Consider the following 17,264-nt stretch of genomic DNA (forward strand, 5'->3'; position numbering starts at 1 on the left):
CGACCAAAGGGACGCACGATGGATGCACGATGTGCCAGAAATATGCATATGAGCAAAATATGCTGCAAAAGCTCATCTGACCTCAAATAGATGTCATTGAGCAGATGGGGTCACGACCCCAGAAAGCTACATTTCTAGGTCTGCAGTTGTGGAAATCTGTGGTTATTTGCCCAAAACCTTGGTTATAAAGGCGTGTCTAAAGTGTCATTTGCAAAATAAGTAGACTGAAGTGAATATTAAAAAAAAAAAAAAAAACATCTTTTTGGTGCACATTTGTCTTCCAAGTAGAACCCTTTCTGAAAGCTATAACTGATAAACATCTGAATATTCCTTAGGGAACTCTTGTGTATAGTTATATTGATCAAATGAAATTATGAAGTGACACGGCAAGGTGGTCTGCATGGGATTTGTTTCAAGTTCTGCTGTTTTCTTCCCACGTTCAAAAAACATTATGTTCGAATTGGCTAAATTGCTCTTAAGTGTGAGTGATAGTGTATAAGTGTGTGAACATGGAGTCCTGCGATTGACTGGGGTGTTTTCCTGCCTCATCTCCAGCATAACTGGGAAAGATCTACAGCAATCCTGATCTGGATAAATTTCTAATTGAAAATAAATTTAAGTTAATGGAATTTAAGAAGTTTCTTTAATTGTTATTAATCTTCTATGACCTATATATCCTGGTCTGGTGGATCCAGAGCTTATCCTGGGAACACCAGGCGTAATACAGGAATACTCTATGTGGGATAACAATCTTTCACTGGAGTCCCAAAGAAAGCTTTGATACTTTTAAAATGTTGCTTTTAAACACTTCTTGACACCCACTATTTCACAAATCGAGCCTAAACATAAGATTAAACATGTTAATAGCGTCACTTGGTTTAAGTGAGCTATTTAGAAAACATCTTCTAAAAACAGTTAAGACGCCAAGCACTATCGAGTAGGTTTCCCAACTGGTCGTCTGTTGCCTGATTGAAGGAAAGTAGCTCTTTAAAAGCCTCTCTCCATAACAGGAAACTGCTCTCCCTGTTTCCTGCACAACAGGCGACACTTCCTTAGCAACTCCTGGACAAAGGTGTTGATGTTAACCCTTTAACTTCCTACTGAGTTAAAGAGAAACAATTGCAACTCAAATGTTTACATTTTAAATTTTAATAAATTCAGTGCAACCATCTGTGGAGTTTATCTTATATGGCTTTGAGGTTTAGGATCTTAATGAGTGCTTAAAAGGTTGAGAATTCAAATCCTGTCACTTCCAAGGTCCTTAAGCAAGACCCATAGTCTTCAGCCCTGCCATAAGATGCTTCATAATAGCATATTTGAAGGTGTATTGTACAGGGCTTTGTATATGTATAAATGCATACAAAAGTTCAGGTAATGTTAATGTAAGCAAAGTAATACACACAATTGAAATTATTGTCAGAACTGCTGTTATACAAAATGAATCAGCCTGGATTTTAACAACGCACATTTTCGTCTCATGTAACTTCTACACAAATGGATTTCCACCTTGCAAGCCATCTGCATGAATCTGATTTTACAGTGTGTCTTGTTTTTTTCTTCCAAAGCACCACCAGCTGTGCGTTTGCACGCTTGATAAAGGGCAGATTGTAGCCCTAATCGCCAAGAGAGAAGAGCTGTCAGTTATGCGAATCTTCACTTTGGCAGCTCATATTATGGATTTAGCCTTAGAATCATTAGGGGGTAAATGCAATGGGACACGATTTTCTTGTAGGGATTTTTTTTATTATTATTATTATTCTTATGCTCTGTATCTTTTCCTGGTGTCCCAAAGTGCTCTCCCTCTCTTCTCTCTCTCTCTCTCTCTCTCTCTCTCTCTCTCTCTCTCTCTCTCTCTCTCTCTCTCTCTCTCTCTCTCTCTCTCTCTCTTCTTTGAAACTGGTGGAAGGTCAGTCATAACTCCTGAGCAGCATGATTCCAATAAATCAGCATGAAAAACATCTCCTCATTCTGCTTTCTTTACAGTTAATACAGACCTGAACCCATGCGTTAAACATTCTACACATACACAGAAACCGATTATTTCCTACTACCACAATATAAATGCTTGATTTCTGTTTTTTAATAACCAAACATATTTACTTCCAGGATCACAGGCGTCTATACTGTAATTGCATTTCTAAGCTGGGAAAACGCTATGCTAGGGAACTTTAATAACATTACAAATATTACCCAAACCTTAGAATCATTGCATCAGTCTTGCAGGATTTACATCAACCATTTTATTTATAAGTAGTCAGAATAAAAAAGGTGTAATATTCCAGACTTGAAGGATGGCATGTCAATATTTCTTCACTATTGAGGCTGGTTGAATTTTCGACTGTGTCAGTAGGACGTTTTAAGCTGCTGTATGTTTGCAAGGCTAAAGATAACGTGCACCTGGCATTTAGCCGTTCCATTTGTGACTTTCAGTGGAAAGAATTCACAGACACTGAATTTGACCCTTTTTGCTTTTTTTTTTTTTTTTTTTTTTTTTTTTTTTTTTTTTTAATCGCACAAATATGTTTTTCTTTCTGAAGCAGGCGTCGGAAAACGAGAGCTCTGTTTACGAGCATTGTAACGAAAAGGCTAAAGCCTGCGGTGGGAAGAATAGCGGGCGAGTTGTAAATAAACGTCCAGATGTGATTACTGACGAAAACATGTTTTTTGAGGCTGAAAACATAAATATCCTTGACCATTGCAGTTGCTGGGAATTGTAACACCCCAGTACACCCCACACACCCCCTTTCCCTCCAACCCACCTGGACTTGTGTGTGAGTGTATATATACTCAAAAAACACAGACTCAGGAAAACTTGTCAGAACGCAGCCACACACACACACACACACACACACACACACACACACACACACACACACACACACACACACACACACACCTGACCCAAACAGGAAACTGATTGGGGAAAAGGGGTCAGTGACTTGTTCCCAGACCCCAGAAGTGAAACATTGCCTCATGTTTAAGAGCTGCCTTAAAAAAGACCAGCAGGATTGTTTTTATCCTGCAGGAGACATTAGATCAGTATTTTTCTCACTCAGTGTGTGTCGTTGTGAGCAGATGGTTGGGTCAATTCAGAGGTAATGTTTTTCTCACTAGGTGACTCATTCAAATTTTTTTTACGCTACTTATTTACTTTGATGGGTTTTTTTTTTGAGAGAGAGAGATCCATGATGGAGATGTATTGCTTAGTTTTAAGTCTGTGTGAGAAAAAAGTGAGCTGCAGAAAACATAATCTAAACCAAGAACAATTAGAAGAGCTTTATTTACTTCTATATAACACCCTAACAGATTCAGCTACCACAAAAGGGTAGCAATTGGGGCATTTGATGGATATTATGTAGTAGGCTACTGTATATAAGTGAGGGACAGTGTGTGTTTTATTTGGGAAAATAACAAAGATGTTTTCAGATCGGTGTTGTTTTCCGGACATCCTCTCGATAGCGATCTTCCACCAAACCACAGTGTGCTCCACATCATACATGGAGGTTATCCACTCTCAGTGCTGCATGATTGATTCAACTTGTCATGTGACTTCCTGTTACAAGTTTTGCGATGGTGGGAAAGGGTTGCTACAACCAGTGAAGGAGACAAAACATGAAAAATGCACACTTCATGTTAGCCTACTTGACTAAAATCTCATTATGCAAGATTTGTGGCTCGTTTTATTCTTGCATGATGAGTTGGCCGATGGATTAGATTGGATAGAAAGCAAACCTGCAATTAAATACCCCTACCACAAAGAATCCTGGAGTGCATTCATGTATGAAAACACTCCAACAGGTTGAAAACAAAAGATAGTAAACTATTAGCAGGTCAGGGGAAGGGAAGGGAGCAAAACCAAAACAAATGCACATGATGAAACAAACTAAAATAAATTTGTGGGAGTTAAAGGGAAGTTTGCGTTAAAGAAAATTTTAAATGGTTACATTTTAAATTTTAAAGGATTCATAAATCAGATTACAGTAAACATCTTTGGAGTTTGTTATATGGCTCTGAGATTTAGGTTCTTATTGACTGCTTGAAAGGTCACTTCCAAGGTCCTTGAGCAAGACCCAAAGCCCTCAACTATGCCAGATGCTTCACACCAGCTTCCTGCAAACTGTACATTACTTTAATAAGATCACCTGTTCCCTTTGCTTATTCATGCAATTATCCAATCAGCCAATCACAAAGCAGCAGGGTCTTGTATATGGGTGAAGAGGTAATATTAGTGACATTGACTGTGGCCTCTAGAGGCCTCTAGTGACACAACAGTCTCTAGAGGGTAAAATAAAAATAAATGCACAGGATGACAGCCAGACAAGTCACATAACTCAAATAACCACTCTCTGCATACAGTATGTGGTGAGCAGAAAGGGATCTCAGAATGGACAATGTGTTTTTAATAAATCACCTCTTTTTTAAGCATCTTAAATATACCAAAAGCTATTTATTTTGTTCACCATTCAGAAGTGTCAGTATCAGTTTTCCAGTGTTTCCTACAGTATGTCCTGTTCCTGTGACACTGTATTAGTACCGTTATGTCCGAGGATGCGACGATGCTACACTACACTAACACAAGCAGTAGCCAGAAAAGCTATAGTATTCCCTTAAAGGTAACACAGAGAAAGAGAGCTAAAAACTAGAGAACAGGGAAGGGTGAGTGTTTTAATGGTAGAGAAAACCCAGTGTCAGCAGTTCCAAACATTACACTTAGAGCACAAACACAGGAACACTATTCACACCTTCTCCTCATCCAGCTCCCTCAGGTGACAGGGAGAGTCAGCACTTCATCAAAAACAAAAAACAAACAAAAAAAAAAACAAAGAAAGAAAGACTATTCTCAGCAGAGCTTTGGACCCTGATCAATACATTAGTGTCACACCAGTGTCCAAAGCCTCTGAGGAGATACAGCGATGTATACGCTGTGTGTACGGTGCAGCCGTTGTGCATTCAGAATAAGTCTGAAATGTAAGCAGTGTAAGATTATGATCAGACTGAAATAAAACACGCGGATATAATTATTTGTTTATTTGTCATATTCCTAATTATAATGATCTTAGTATTATTACCACAGAAAGTGCATTCAAATACTAGCGTTTTTTTTGTTTTATTTTGTCTTTCGCTACTTCGCATGATTATCGTTGCTAGCAATAATAATTAAATCCGCTGCACCGCAATGTAAAATACCTATATAATATTAACAAGCAGGCAAATGACTGTAGTAATTTCTCTAGCACTTTTAATTAGTACAAGAGGGCATTGTATCTGCAGTGATTCAGTGTTTTGATACTTGCAAGGCAGTTATGCAGCTGTTGCTAATGAGCTTTTTGATTATTACGATATATATATTCTGTCTTCTGAAAGGCCCTTAGAGTCAAGCTCTTGCAACAGCAATTTAATGGTGCTGACTAGTGCTCTCGAGGAGATGCATAAAAAAAAAAAAACACTCGCATTGTGGCCTTTAAAGCAGTCATGTGCTTGCTTCTAGATTTATGCGTGCTCTGGCACACCGTCTGTTTTGAGAAATGGTGCCCGGCGTGCTATCCTCACTGCCCTTTTCTGTAGCAATTCATTTTGCTGTTTTGTTTAACATCATAATACAAACTCATAATTCCCGATTCCCGTTGTCTGAGTCCTTTGGTTGGTGTTTTTGGGCTGCTCTTTGCCAGGAACCAGCTAATGTGCACCAGAAAACTAATCTGATCTCAGCAGAAACAGGGAATTTCCATTAGCATGGTAAGTAAGCTAGAGTAAATCGCTAATCTGTTTTACTCGTTCAGGTTGTCTGGCTTCTGAGAGAAACAATAGGCCTGTTAAAAAAAAAAAAAGTAAAGTGCCTGGTTGGGTCTGACAATTTTCCTGTGACTGTTTTCACATCTTTCAACCTAGTGAAACTGAAAGGATGTAGATACCACATTTATAAATATCTCTTTTTTTCTAGCCCCTAATGGCTCTCAGTAGCTATCTCGTTTTTCTCAGGTCTCAAAATGATTACAAAATATAGTTTGCAGGCACATCAGTGAAGCCATGACAGTGTCACTTTGCTGTACTCTCTGCATTCGGTTCGTCACCAGAACAGCTTGGCTGAGGCATCAGATGTGTTGTTCTCTCACCACTGAGATCAAGCCCTCGATGTCACAGATGTCACAGACGTCTTCTCTAGCTTGGTAAAAAAAAATCTGAATTATACAATTTTACCCTTACTTTACTAAATATATGGTAGCTAACATGTAACTATAAAATAGTAATTATAGTTAGTAAATATTATGTTTTAGTTCAAAGTGAAAGCACACATTCATCTACTCTGAACATTTTTTTCGTGTTTATAGATTAGAGAGAGTCACATTGTGTCCTTAAACTCAGATGGAAAATTGGTCAGAAGAATTGGTTCTAGACTGAAGAAGATTTTTCCAGAAACTGCTACTAACTACTAAAGTACTGGGATTTCCAGGAGTTTATATAGAATGGTGCAGAAGTGAAAGTTCTTCTTATAGAAATGCTTTGCAAGTCAAATAAGTAATCTTGACAACAGGGGTGAACAGAAAAGCATCTCAGAATCTCTGAATATGTAAGACTCGATTTCTATGTACCTCAGAAAATAGAGAGAGAGAGAGAGAGAGAGAGAGAGAGAGAGAGAGAGAGAGAGAGAGAGAGAGAGAGAGAGAGAGAATTATGTCATTAATGATCTGTTCTTGTGTTCGTCTCTGGAGCGAAATGCCATGCAGAAGTCACCTGAGAACCATATGTACTTCATTCTCATGTGCACACACCACATCTACAGCAGAAAAAGAGAGAGAGACAGAGAGAGAGAGAGACAGACAAAGAGAGACAGACAGAGTCAAGGATGAATGGGCAATGACACATCATCCTTTATACACACGCTGTGATCACATCAGCAAAAACCTGCTACCCTCCATTTCCATTTCTGTTCGTCGGCTCCCCTCATTAGCACAAAACACAATTCTGCTGTCGTCGTGACAAAGCAAACCTCATGTCACTATTTACGATAAAAAAATGTACTATACATTTGTGTGCACCATAACATGTCGCTGTGTCACCATGACATTAATTTCAATTAATGGCCAGAGAGGATGAGGAGAAGCTTCTTCCCGCAGGCCATCCGGATCTTAAACCAGGAGACACCCACACTGGACCTCTCTCTCCATCCCCACTGTTCTATGCACCCCCCCTTTTTTGTACTGACACTAATTCTGGACTGTCACTGTCACTTTAACTCTGGACTTGCACGGCACAGTGCCACTTTATACACTATTTACACACCATACTGCACCTGGACACTTTAAGGACACTTTAAGGACAATCTTTAAAAACCATACACATTTATGTATATGTATATTTATGTATATGTATATACATTATTTCTTCATATTCTCCATATATTTCATATTTTTATATAGTTTTCTTATATAGTTTATACTTTCTTATTATTTTATTCTCATTTTATTTTTTGCTTTTTTATACTTTTTTTTATATATTCTTTATTCTTATACCGGACAGTTGCATAAAGCATTTCACTGCATATCATACTCTGTATGTATGTGTACATGTATGTGACAAATAAAATTTGATTTGATTTGATTTCCTGTTTCGTTTGTGATTGATCTACATCATTTCGCCCGCACCAGCACTCGTCAGTCACCTGTGCTCTTCTTCATGAATGACTGTAATATGACTTGCAACAATATGATGCCTATTGCTCAAAACATGGCCATAAATGTGAAGAATTGTCTCAAATGCCATCATTTAGAGCAAATACCGTGTTTGTATTATGAAATTCAGTTATGTAAAGTAGTATTAATGAAATGCTGGACGATTCAGCTGATCAAACCATCTGATGGAGCAGAAGAGGTGGAGGTATCAGAGCACAGAACAATTCAAATGCTGTCTTTATCTATTGTTTTTTTTTTCACAGAGCAGCATGCATACACTTATTTACACTTCAGGGTAATTTATCTTAGTACCATATGTCAAAGCTACCAACCTGGGAGGCTGAAGTCTAACTGCTAGCGAATATAATCACAGGAGAATATCTTGAAAGTCTGAAGAATCTAGGTGAGACCATTCCCCCAAACAAGAGGAACCATTGCATTAATTAAGTTCATGCAATTCAATTCAATTTTTTATTTATTTGTTTGGTGCTTTAAAATTTTACATTGTCTCAAAGCAGCCTTAAGTATAAAAACGGAATAAAAGTGACTATATATCTCTAACAATTTTCTCTGATGAGCAAGTCGGAGGTGACTTTGGCGAGGAAAAATCAATGTCATAGCAGGTCAAAAAGAACAGATGGAAACAGCAGTACCAATGTAGGGGGTACTAAGGTATGTGGTTGCTTAGTGGTTAAGGTGTTTGACTACTGGTTGTAAGGTTATGAGTTAAAATCCCAAGTCCACCAAACTGCCACTGCGGGGCCCCTGACCAAGACCATTAACCCTTAATTGTGCAGTTGTATAAAATGAGACAAAAATATAAGTCGTTCTGGATAATAGTGTCTGCCTAATGGCATAAATGTAACATACCAGTAATCATTAACAGATCCCCCTAAATTAATTTATCAATCATAAATGAATTTTCCTGTACATTATAAACAGCAGCTTGGGTACTCACTTGTTCTTGCTAAACTACCAGTTTTAATAAAAGGCGTGGACCTCCCTTCGAGTTACCTCCCACTCGAGTCTCCTAATAAAGTCCAACCCCAGGCATAAAGACCCATCAAGAAGGAGCTTGCCTTTATTATGTCATTCATCTTCAGTCTCTGTATTGTTCCCATGACTGAACGGCATATATAATAAAACCATGATTTAGAATATGGCTCATCATCTCTGTGGTGACACATAAGGGCATTGTATTGTGTCAGCAGCTGGAAGGTCGAGGACAAGAACTTGAGGACAGAGTGGATGTGAGAAGATGTGTGTAGCTTGTATACCTTCAAATCTAGGTTTGTGAATACACTGTGAATATGTAGTTTACATAAAATGACAGTAACACTAAGATTTTAGGTCTAAGATTTTGAGAAGAATTTATCATCCATGTGCTTGTGTTTGTTTTGTCATGTGCATTTGTATTGGTTCTAGGCCTCGAGCCACCTCAGCCAGTGGTTTGCGCTCCTAATGTGTGCACCTGTTCCATGTTAGTCCTTAATTCATTTAAGTCCTCAAATGTTAGTCCTCAATTCCCTACTTAGACATTGCAGTTTATTGATGCTGATATTGGTATCATTACCAATATTCCTGTGTTGATATACAAATACAAGTAACTATTTTTGGGCTACTCTCCGGTTCCACTGTGTGCAGTACAGTCACAATAGTAGCTTGAATTCTCTTGATTTACTGACGTCAAAGCTACATGCAAAGGCGAACACTGTCCTAATGATCAGAATCAACCCTATCCTTATTTCTTAACCACTCTTTCTAACTTTATTTTAGGTGCGGTTCAGCTAGAATTTATTTATTTATTTATTTAAATTTTAACCTTTACAGGTATTCCCACCTTTTTTGTTGTTGAAAGTGTCCCATCAAGGTAATCCAATAAGTCATTTATTAATTTATTTCATTCACAATAGACATAATGTTCACAATAGTCATACTGTAACAAAACAAACTAACAAACAAATAAATACAATTAAAATTTAAACTTAATATCTAGACTACGGTTGTATTCCTGGAATGTCAAAATGTTCATATTATGTTCTTGGAAATAAAACACAAAAGATGACCTCACTATCTGGCCTGTAAACCTATCTGCTTTTATAATTGATTAGAATTGACCTTCATTCAGGTGTGCAAACACTGATATCAGTGCACTTGTAAGCAAATCACCATCTTTATTCAGAATTTGCTTTTCATTATTCTCTAATGATGTTAAGTGTTGACTGGAGGTGAGTGTGATTTCTCAAAGCCAACAGGAGACAGACAGAATCTTAAGGGAGCATCTCTTCATCTTCTTTATCTCCATCACAGCGCTGCTCGCCCTCCTCCTCCGATGCATTTATATTACTCATTCTAGAAGGGCTAATTCATTTAGAGTCATCAGAGCTGTTTGAACTCATTTGGCCGTTATTAAAAGATCGTGTGCGATACGGTGCGAAGAGTTTTCACAAATTCGATCAGGCACACATGGCTGGATGGAAATGATCTTAACGAACGGCACGTTGGCTCGTAAAAGTGAAATGGGTCGTCATAGAGCTTGATTAGAAACACAGCTGTCTGCTCGCGTTAGAGCGTCTGCGACATGTGAAAGTTGTCCTGCTGAGTTTGGACAAAGTGACCTTGAGGCATCTGTGTGAGGAAAGATGAGAGGGAAGAGAGGACGTCAAAATTAAAATTGATCAAATTGGCATATAAGGAAGAAAAATAAAATGGAATAAAATTAAATATAATATAAAAAGTAAAATAGAGTGAAATAAAATAGAAGGAAATAGTATAAAATACAATGAAGTAGAACAGCCATAACAAGAAGAGAACAGAATTGAAATTGATTAATAAGATTAAACAGATTAATAAGATTAAACAGATTAATAATGGAAATGAACAGTTGAAATGAAAATATAACTGAGGAGAAGGGAACAAATATAGAAGTCAATTTAAAAGAATCAATGTATAATATGGAGAAGAAAACAGAGTAAAAATAAACCAAAATAAAAAAGAAACTGTGAAATTTGAATAGAAAAGATTGGCTACATTAAAATAGATTAAGATAGAAGACAGAAATGAGAATGGAATAGTTAAAAATTTAAATAGATGTGAAATCAGATTACAACAGAATAGAAGACAAACCTTTACAATAGGACAGGACAGAAGAAAAATAGAACAGATGAAATAAATATAGAAGAAACCTGAGCTGAAAAGAATAGAATTTAATGGATTTTTTTAGGACCAGTGCACATCATACTGTTTGAGTGACAGTCATTTAAATAACCACACAATAACGATCTATTCATTTTCCTCAGCGAGTTACTTCATCAATGAACAAATGAAAGGGAAGTGTTTTTATTGGCTGCTCACATTTACAAAGCAACCTGTCTTCACATCCCAGTGCAATAATCAATATACACTCCACTCCTCCAGTCTAATAACGCACGACTGCGAGCGCCGCTGTCACGCACAATTAACTCACACATTCGTGATTGTATGGTTACTTTATTAGCAAACGCTCAAAAGGATCAAATTTACTCCACTCACATGAGAAGTGATTCATTACTTTTCATGGCCAATAGTTATATAAACCATGATCTTGAATCTGATTGGTCAGAAGGCGATTCATTTTCAATAACAGCAGCCGTTTAAACGACAGGTTTAAAGAGCGAATAATTACAGCTGCTAGAACGTAAGTGATGAGAGGAGCTAACCTGTGAACCTGCAGATGTTCCATGTCATTAAATATAACTGGATAAATGGATAAAAATGAGCTTTTTACTAAATTGAAAACGGTGATTGTAGACGAATTATTGCATTTTATGCCAAGCAATGTGCATGGATCCAAAAGTCATATCATGATATTTTTACTAGCTTCCTGTATTTGTTCATCGTGCTGCTGGTGCGGAGCGTTCTTGTACCCGAGTCTTAACCCCCAGCCGACAGCAACATTTTTTAAATTGATTTGGGTGTACAATACCATAGCTAAAATCATTCCATCTAAGGTTTGTTGTAGGTCATCTTGGCGGTAAAGCTGTCCTACATACGTTGCTCTATAGGCAAATCCGTTCATTTTAAAGTCATTTTATTGCCCCGGCGCCCAGGGGAAATGTTCAGGAACATCAGGGGCTTGTTTCCACATATGCTACTGCAGCTTACTGAGCGATTTGAACTTTATTACTCTCGAACATCTCGCCGGCTCCAAAAATGTCTGATTTGATTTATGTGGCAGTTTTAATGTCGCTTACGTTCAGGGAAACCTCAAACATGCATCGATCTTTGTGTAGGTGTGTGGTTGTGTGTATACATTAAAATATTGACAGATCCAGGTTTATCAGAATATTTTTCACTCTACTAGCTATTAGATTCACTGTAGATATTGAACATTTCATAGTAGCCACTGAATCATATTATTTATGAGTAACTCAATAAAAATCCAGGAATTTTTTTTAAAGAAAATAATGATTTAACTGCAGCAAGGAAGCCATGGAAAAGTGGTTGCTTCACTGCCATGATTGGTTAATGTTGCTATCATGTTAACTAGCGAATAAAACACTTCCCGCTTGTTTTTGGCCTTAACGATTGCCATTTGAGCTGTGAAATGAAAAAAAAAAAAAAACATCCTACAATATAATCAAAGGTAACATTTCTAGCATTCTCATGAAACTAAATAAAATACAGAAAACTAATTCCAGGATTGATTCTCATTTCAAAATAAGTATGACTTTCCATCTGACTCTATCTTTGCTGTTTGACAAATTATTCCTAGGAGAATAATTTCTGAAAAACCTGCACCATCCCATCTCGTGTGAACATCTAAGACACACTTGTTCTTCATTCTGATGTCAGATGTTAACCTTAACTGAAGCTCTTGACCTGTATCAATTTGCCTTGCTCTGCTGCTACGTGATTAACTTAGTAGATAAGAAGAAGAGGAAGAAGCTATTACATTTAAATATATATTTACATTCTCATATCCCAGCTTGTAATAAAGTTGCGGTCAGAGCAATGGGTCAGCTATGATACAGTTCCCCTGGAACAGAGAAGATTAAGGAAGGGCCTTGTTTAATTGCCCTACAGTTTGGTGGTGCTGGGGCTTGAACCTTTTGACCTTCTGATCAGTAACCCAGATCCATGTATATATTTATACACACACACACACACACACACACACACACACACACACACACACACACACACACACACACACACACACACACACACACACACACACACACATACATACTGTATAGCAGTCCTAATAAAATGAACAGTCAGGCTATATGACACTATAGAACTTATATCCATCTGATGAACACTTGACATACACAGAACAAACTCTATTCTTACATTATTTATACATACTTATTTATTTTTCAATTTGCACATTTATATTTCAATTTGCACATTTTTCCACTGTACATACAACTGTCTTTATCATACATGTGTTCATGTCTTATCATTGCCATTCTGTTTACACTGTGGAGCTCCTGTACTAGAACAAATTCCTTGTATGTGAAAACATACATTGCAATAAAGACCTTTCTGATTCTGATTCTGATTCTGATATTTCCCAGATCGTTATCCAGGTCTGCTCTGAATGCACATGGTGTTCTGTGTATTAGTGCTCTTAAACCTGCCTGGGAGGCTGCACTATTTTCACACTGGGACACGTGTGAGTATAAGAACACCATCAGGATATTTATGACTCTCATTATGTGTGTGTGAATGGACGACTCACTGCATATGTGCACCATCCCCAGGATTGCTCCTAGTGACTTCCTTACTGATATTCTTTTTCTTTCTTTCTTGAACACATTTCAGTTTTTGCTTCACTTGCATTTTTTTCTGCTTACTCTTCTCTTTCGCAGTCTCTTGTTCTGTTTGCATGTATGTGAATGATCATGGTCATGTTAATGCCTCAGCTCTTTTTTCATTACGTCTCCGATTAAGGTTCAGGACTGGGGTCGTGTTGGTGAATAGACATCGATGAAAAGGATCTGCATTGTGCCACTGCCTCTTTAAAGCGGTAATACATGAGTGTGTGGGTTTACTTTTTTCTTTTTATCAATAACTGACTCTAGATGGCAGCGGGAAATGAAAAAAAAAGAAGGAACTAATGTTGTAGAGGAGCAGGAAGATGTCTCAAAGAGATACTACACCTTTAATGAAGTGCCAGATAGGGAGAGGACACGAGGGAACGTTGGTTGCTTTGCTCATGTGCTTTTCATCATAAGCTGAATCTGCTGAAAGACAGAGAGAGAGAGAGAGAGAGAGAGAGAGAGAGAGAGAGAGAGAGAGAGAGAGAGAGAGAGAGAGAGAGAGAGATAATAAGCCACACTGTCAACAACAATTGGGTTGTACAGCTACATTTATTCCCCTTAAGGATATATAAGGTATAAACAATGTACATGTATCCTCGAGGGTGTAACATTAACACAACGTTAACACTAACACTAAAGCTACAAACAATGTACCCTTGAGTCGACCCCAGTAACAGCATCTGTACTCTACTGAATTCATTAAATTTATTGAAAATGCAATAATAGTGGCCTAAGACACTAGACTAAAAAACACACAACAATGTTGTCCCATATAAACATCAAAACCATTTCTGATAGCTAAAACTAATCTGATTGGCCAGAATGTTTCTCCAATCCATCATAGACATACAGTATATCAATGCACTCGCTTTTATTGTTTCTATAGTAACAACTAATTCGCAAAGGACTCAAGCAGTCATTTCATCTAGGACATTTGACACCCTTATCAGTAACTACAAATGAGATAAAAAGAATGACATGATGGTATTCCTTAAATAGCCAAATTAATTGCATACATTCTATCATTACATGTCATCAGTAGTGTAGCTTCAGATGCTAAGGGTACACATAGCATCTTAATATAATAGCTCGGTATCCTTTCTGCTTGTATAATCTTATGAAGTGTCTCTATGTCTCTCTGTGGTAAAGCATTGCTGGACCATAGATGTTAACCTGTGGCTGTGTTTTTTATCCATGTTTGAGGTGAGAGCTGAGTGCAGCACAAACTAGCAACATCCTAGCTTAATATTTATTGTGAAAAAAAATCTGTATAATAAATGTAATTACATTATGTGAAATATTTTAAACATGCATTAAACCTTTACACAACATGATAAATAAAATTTATATGTTAATATGAATGGTAATCTTTTAGCTAGGATCAGGTGATCTCCATATCTGATGTCTACTGCATATTACATGTTGTTGCACAGCTTAAAATATCTTTCACGTTTGATGCATGTTGCTTTGCTAAATCGATATTTTCTATAAAAACGCGTAACCTATTCATCCTTTTAGAAGGCTGAGAGGACAGAAGCGAAGGGTTAAAAGTTTTAGTCATCATAATATTACTGCGTCTGCCTGCGGACAGGGCTTTTATCTGTCAGAATCATTGCATTGCAAATGCAGCTAAAATCTCATTACAAGCCTGCTTATCCCCGGTTATGACACAACAATACACCTCACTTCCTGTCAGTGAGGCATTTGTTTCTTGCTAAAACAAAGCTAACGAGTCCTTGGCTGTGATAGTATAATATATATATATATATACAGTATGATAGTATAATATATATTATATATTGTAACACCTATAAATATTACAGGAAGCTATAATATTTATTTTTTGTTCTTCTTCAACGTCCTAGTAACTTTACCTGCTGTCTGGGTTAGTGCTGCTTTTATGACTTTGAACGTCAGCGCCATTAAATTGATGACTCCTGTTGTGAAATTCACAGCTCAGCAATAAGTCATCAAAGATGTCTCATGTAAAATCACGATTCGGGGCACGCACAGGCTTAGACTTACAGATTTCAGGCCTTCAGCTGAGACAATCCATCATCATGACCAACAGAAAGAGCTCATCTGCCTGAGCGCCGGTTTGTCTCTGCTGTCTCTTATAAATGAGGTGTGAAGGCTTCCCCGTTAACAAGCAAATCAGATGATGAAATGGATGGTGAGTTTAGATATTTGGATACTGATATTTGTACTGTCATATGGCGTAAAGCTGTTTAAGGACAATTAACCTTGCTTAGCTCAAAGCAGCTCATTACTTGCATGCTTATAAAGCCATACTTAAGTTTTGGAAATATTTTGCTCTGGGTGATAATGATATTATTAATCTAGCTGCCTTTTTAGCTTTAATGAATCTAATTGCATTTGCTGGTTGAGTTTTTTTTGTTTAGCAGCAGTCAATATTATAGATAAAGGTTTGTGTTAAAAAAAACTTCACTGACAGTGTAGCAACAAAAACTCTTAGAATCAGAATCAGAATCAGCTTTATTGCCAGGCATGTTTTCACATGTGAGGAATTTGTTTTAGTGACATAATCTCCACAGTGTAACAGAATGACATATGTAGTATAGATGAAATTGTATGTACACATTTACAGGTGTGAAATGTGAAATGTGCAGTTTAAATATACAGGTGTGAAATGTGCAGTTTAAATAAATTAGCATTAAGTTAGTGGTTTTAAAGTTTCTAGTAAAATCCAACCAGAACACATCATTCAGAATAATATGTTTTCTGGTTCAAAACACAAAACAGATTTTGCTCTGTTGGCAAATTGGTTAACAATTTCCTACATTACCCACAATGTCTGTTGATAGTAGTGCCAATAGATTTCTTACAGGCCTTCATATAAATGGAAAAAAAATATCTTTAGGTTGGATTTATTTTGACAGATCAAACAACTAATTTTAACTGATCAGACCATCTTAAAGCTTCAGATGTATATTTTATGTAGGTACATCTCTACCTAAAGAGAGTGATGCAGCAGTGCTTTAGTCTTGTAATCTGTCAGCCAACCACAAGAATTTATAGTCTTACATTAAATGTATCCTGAATCAACTGCTATATGTTGCACAGTATCATTTATAATGGATTCATTTCCTTGATCTGTAAAAAATATATATATATATATATAATAATATTGATGTAAATCATGTCCTTTTAAATAATGCAAAGATTTATGCAAATGTTGTGTAAAAAAAATACCAAAAGCCGTTCTCCAGTGCCTCAGGTGATCTAGAGATAGACATGTCGGTCTTGTGATTTCTGAGCTCGTAGATTTACGCTCCTTATTACCTCAGCGGAACATTTAATTTCCTGTGTGTTTAGGGATGTTAGTGTTGCAACCAAGCGTGTGTCAGAGAGAGCAATCATTCAGGCCAGCACTCCATGGCAGAGATACACAGCAAGCCAGAATTCTTGCCTCCTACTGCATCCAGAACACAGCTTTATTTATGTCAAGAACAATAGCGCTCATCTGTCAACTGATTGAAAGCAATCCTTTTTCCTTGTGCTAAATGAAGTGTGGGTTATGGAAAACATTGTGTTTAATCAAAGCCTACTCGCACCTCGGTTATATGCTGAGCATTTTTATAGAAGGTTTGTAGGTTTGGTGTTTTCATCTCATGGTGCTAATGGCAATGGAGGAACAAACTAGTGCATGTGTAACATGATCATGATCATTATGAGTTCAGAGGTGGATTGGGACAAGAAATTGAGGCAGAAGGACTGCACATCCTCAGTTTGTTGGAGTTAGTAGGGTGGGATGTTAGTAGGGTGG

General features: G+C 37.2%; 1 protein-coding gene and 1 long non-coding RNA gene across 3 annotated transcripts in view; one reads left to right on the plus strand and one right to left on the minus strand.

Annotated features, from left to right (window-relative positions):
- Positions 1-9,676: 9,676 nt before the first annotated feature.
- Positions 9,677-15,482, minus strand: LOC113661852. The gene is made up of 3 exons (XR_003445118.2): positions 15,352-15,482; positions 13,817-13,900; positions 9,677-10,298 (listed from the first exon to the last, which is right to left on the minus strand). It is a non-coding gene; the product is annotated as an uncharacterized LOC113661852 (long non-coding RNA).
- The window catches only part of c2h3orf14 (chromosome 2 C3orf14 homolog), a 57,083-nt gene continuing 53,109 nt past the window's right edge, over positions 13,291-17,264 (plus strand). The window contains exon 1 of one of the 2 annotated variants that reach the window (XM_027176332.2): positions 13,291-13,683. The gene's annotated coding sequence lies outside the window, so the exon portion shown is untranslated. Of the gene's footprint in view, positions 13,684-15,512; positions 15,651-17,264 lie in introns of those variants that run through there. The other variant, XM_027176331.2, reaches the window with a different exon arrangement.

The sequence above is a fragment of the Tachysurus fulvidraco genome, chromosome 2 (genome assembly GCF_022655615.1).
Source record: "Tachysurus fulvidraco isolate hzauxx_2018 chromosome 2, HZAU_PFXX_2.0, whole genome shotgun sequence".
NCBI classification, from domain to species: Eukaryota; Metazoa; Chordata; class Actinopteri; order Siluriformes; family Bagridae; genus Tachysurus; species Tachysurus fulvidraco.